Source organism: Bombina bombina, chromosome 1, assembly GCF_027579735.1.
Source record: "Bombina bombina isolate aBomBom1 chromosome 1, aBomBom1.pri, whole genome shotgun sequence".
NCBI classification, from domain to species: Eukaryota; Metazoa; Chordata; class Amphibia; order Anura; family Bombinatoridae; genus Bombina; species Bombina bombina.
Genome location: NC_069499.1, coordinates 1,050,090,689 through 1,050,095,587, shown reverse-complemented (window position 1 = coordinate 1,050,095,587; position 4,899 = coordinate 1,050,090,689).

Below are 4,899 nucleotides of genomic sequence, written 5' to 3'. Positions count from 1 at the left end.
AGCAGGAGCTCATGAGTGTGCACGTGTCTGCATTACTATATGAGAGCAGTTTTTCAACAATGTTATAAATTTGCAAGAACACTAGATGGCAGCACAATTTCTTGTCATGTGGTGCTCCAGCCATGCACGCTACCTATCTAGATATCTCTTCAACAAAGAATAACATAATAATGGAGCGAATTTTATAATATAATTACATTGAAAACTTTTTTTAAATTGTATTCTCTATCTGAATCATGAAAGAAAAAAATTGGTTTCATGTCCATTTAAGCAAGGATTAATCTACCACTCCGTGTATAGGACTTTCTTAATATTTTGAATTAGTATTAGGGCATTTAGCCAGAAATCAGCGGAAGGGGTTTACCCTGGATGCTTGCAGGCAGAAGGTTGTCTTTGAGCACCTAGGTATGCATGTGTTGTCATACAGGGAAATCCATTACCCCTACCCCAGCGCATGATTGATTAATGCTGACCAGAAATGTCCACCTGTGTTTATGTCCCCTTGTTGTTTTTAAAGTTATATATGTTTTCTACTGTGAACTTACAGATAAGAAGTCAATTTAATCTCACTCACTTTATTTCTACTAGTCAATTCAGACTTGTTACTGCAGTAGGCACTGCTAGCCACTGTAATTTTGTTACCAAATCCTTCATTATTTTGTCCTTTTTATAATCTCTGCTGAAGATAACTAGGGACGGATATGTAGCAGGGCTACACATATAAAGCCTGCCATGTATACTATCAGTTTTCAGAACTGAAAAACTCTTAATTTTCAGAATTATTTACGGGAAAGGGGGATGCAAAATAAATAATAAAGGTATATTGCAGATTTGTTTTATACACATAATTCATTTTTAATCATGAGCTTTATTATAAAAAAAAGTAAATTACAAAAAAAATGGTCACAAGCAAGCACATTTGAAGGCAAACCATACATCTCTTTTCAAGTTTCTACATATGAAAGAAAAACAAAAAGTTTGTAAAGAAAATGAGATGAAGTTCCAGTGTCTATCCAGAAACAGGGTAAATAGACTGCAAAAGGTAATAAAGTTATTTGTAGGTGCTATGACTGCAGCTAGAAAAGCCGAAACATGTCAGCTCTAGTGACAACCAACCCTGAGATGAAGCTGTGATGCTGTACAGTATTGATGGCTGTATCAGTTTTTAATATGACTCAATAAAGAAGACACCAGTTTTATTGAAGCAAGTCTCTGAGAATCTCTCTACCCCTCTTTGTGTATATCCAAAGTTATTTGTAAAGTTTGCAGATAATATACAATTCTGGGAAGTACATTTATTTTTATGACCCCAATGCGGACTAACCATGACATGGGTTTATTCAGCCAAGATGAGAGATCCAATGAAATATCTGTCATTAAACTTACATAATTGGCCTCAAAGCGAGAGGCCAGTTCTAAAATACATTACATAATTCTAATTGAGCTGTGGACGCATTCAATATCTCAGATTTAGTCAAATTTAAGTGAAAGTTGGAAACTTCCCCATAAGACACAAACTCTTTAAAAACCTCAGGTAGTAACTTACTAGGTTGTGTTAGAGTTAAGAAAACATCATTTGCTTACATAGCTAATTTGTGTTCAGATTCCTCAGTTTGTAGGCCAGCTATTGAACTGTTACTTCTAATTTTCTGGGCAAATATCTCAATTGATAAAGCAAACAAGCGTGATGATAAAGGGCAGCCATGGCGGGTGCCATTCTGTATTATAAAAGGATCCAACAGTAGCCTGTTTACTTTTTCAGTGTGAGAAGTATAAAGAAAAAATAAATTATTAAAGGGATACTGAACCCAATTTTATTATTTCATGATTTAGATAGAGCATGCAAATTTAAGCAACTTTCTAATTTACTTCTATTATCAATTTTTCTTCGTTCTCTTGCTATCTTTATTTGAAAAAGAAGGCATCTAATCTAAAGAGCCAGCAAATTTTGGGTTCAGAACCAAGGACAGCACTTGTTTATTGGTGTTGTCCAATCAGCAAGGACAACCCAGGTGTTAACCAAAAATGGGCCAGCATCTAAACTTACATTCTTGCTTTTCAAATAAACATACCAAGAGAATGAAGAAAATTTGATAATAGGAGTTAAATAGAAAGTTGTTTAAAATTGCATGCTCTATTTGAATCATGAAAGAAAATTTTTTTGTTCAGTGTCCCTTTAATAACTTTTTGCCCGAATTTCATGGTGGGCAGGGTGGCTCTTAGGAATTTCCAATTCACCCTGTCAAATGCCTTTTCTGTGTAAGTTGAATCTAGAAGCATGGGTATTTTATGAAGGGGAGCATAATTTGTCAGCTATATAGCTTTAATAGTATTGTTTCTCAGCTACCTTCCAGGACTGAAACCCACCTGGTCGGACTAGAGATCAAAAATGGTAAATATTTGTTAAGTCATGTAGCCAGAATCTTGGCAAATATTTTGATGTTGGTATTTAAAGGGACAGTTCACCCAAAAATGTTATCCCCTTTAAATTGTTCCCAATGATTCATTTTACCTGCTGGAGTGTTTTAAATTGTTTACAAGTAGCTCCTTTACCCCTATTTTGGCATTTGAAATAGCCGATTTAACCTGTGGTATCCCAACCTACCAATACCACAATGGTGAAAAATAAGCAATCATAGACCGAGCTGAATCATCACTGTATATTTATTATCACATCAAGGAAAACAAAAGGTTCCACCACTCCACACACATCAGCTACATCCAACGCGTTTCCTGCTGCTAAACAGCACTTCGTCAGGGATACTCACAGCTGTCTGATTACACCTTTTATTTGGCTCACCACTCATTCCCAAAATTTAAAGGTATATTACCGCATACAAATTCAGCGGCATATTACTAACCTATAAGCCATTCAAAAAAGGTGCATCAATATCACATTCCAATATATAAAATAACAAGCATAAATTGATATGTTACGAGTACATTGTATCTAAAAATATATACAGACAATTAACACATCATAGTGGGAATTCCAACTTATACTATACGAATCCCGCTAGAACAGATAATTTTACTGCATTGATGTTTATGTATTCGTTTATATAATACTAAGCTAGTTCAGCAGTTACAATACAAGGGCATTTTTTCAATGTAGATATTTATATGTACTTAATACTCAGCATTAGATACAATAAATAACCTCTAGTTATAGTTGCACTTGAAATAACCTATCTCTTTAATTTTCAGATGGTTATATATATATATATATATATATATATAGCGTATCAATTTTATTTTCTATGATAGTAATATCATCCTCCTAAGGAAAAACTAGACTGCAACTACCTACCAATTACATCTCAGTTACCTATGTATAATTTTACATCTGAATTTTCATTTATGCCCAGAGGACTCCCTGTTTTTAAGGTATAGATCCAGTAAACTTCTCTCCTATTCAGCGTCTGAGATCTATTGCCACCTGTATTTAATTTGGGCACATGATCAATACCTTGAAATGAAAATAAAGTATTGATGTATTTTAATTCACTTTGATCAAAATTAGCACTTCTCCTGTGCTGGGCAAAATGTTTCGCCACTGGTGTCTTCGGCACTTCACTTTCAAGAGACAACAAGTGTTCTCTCACTCTATCTTTGAGCATACGTGTCGTTCTATGACTGTCTTCAATTTAGGATCATTTTTTAATAATGGACTAAATTTCTGAATAATTTTACAGATTTCTGAATATTGCCTACTATATTTGGTAGAAAAAGTTAGTCTATCTATATTTCCTGAATCTTTGTCTTGTTTACATTTATCTTGCAATAAAGACTTCCTATCCATGGCCTTAACTTCCTCCATAGTTATTTCTAGATCTCTTTTCTTATAACCCCTATCCATCAGTCTATTCATTAAGCTGTTTGCTTGGACAGAATAATTTTCTTCACTACTACAATTACGTTTTAAACGCATAAACTGGCCTTTTGGAATTCCCTTTTTCACACTGTAGGGATGGCCAGAATCTGCTCTAAGTATGGTATTACCTGATGTTTTCTTTCTGAATATTTCTGTTGTAATGCATCCTTTACATATATCTCCTTTTATTGTCAAGTCTAGATAGTCAACACTGCTCTCTGAACAAAAAAATGTAAACCTCAGATTGTTATTGTTGTCATTTAGATATCCCATAAACTGTTCTATAGTTGAATCACCACTTTTCCAAACTATTAGCAAATCATCTATAAATCTAGTATAGAATAGAATACTTCTTTGAAAAGGATTACTAGTAGTAAATATTTTCTTCAATTCGAAATATCCAAGATATAAATTAGCGTACGAGGGGGCGAATTTCGCCCCCATCGCCGTACCCTGACTTTGTACATAAAAGCAGCCCTCAAATAGAAAATAGTTGTGGGTTAGGAGAAATTGTACAATGTCTACAATATAATCAATGAAGCAAGTCTCAAAGCTAGTATATATGTGTAACATTTCACTAAGTGCATTAAGCCCCTCCCTATGCGGTATACAAGAATATAACGATTCTACATCTATAGTCAAGAACATAGATTCTACATCCCATCCAAGATCTTCCACCTTTCGTAATAGATGTTTCGTATCCCTTAGGTAACCTGGTAAACTTTTTACTATAGGCTGTAGAAATTCATCTATCCATCTCCCTAGATTTTCTCCTATGGTTCCTATAGTAGAAATTATAGGGAGATGTTTAAATACAGATACTGTGGGACTCTCATTAATTAAACATTCTGCCTGTGCTTGTGTCAAGTATCCATGATGTACACCTTCATCTAACAACATTTTTAACTCATTATTAAAACGCTCTGTAGGGTTATATGTTAATTTATGATATGTATTTACATCTGCTAATTGCCTTTCAGCTTCCAATACATATGCTTCCCTATCTTGCACCACAATAGTGCCAC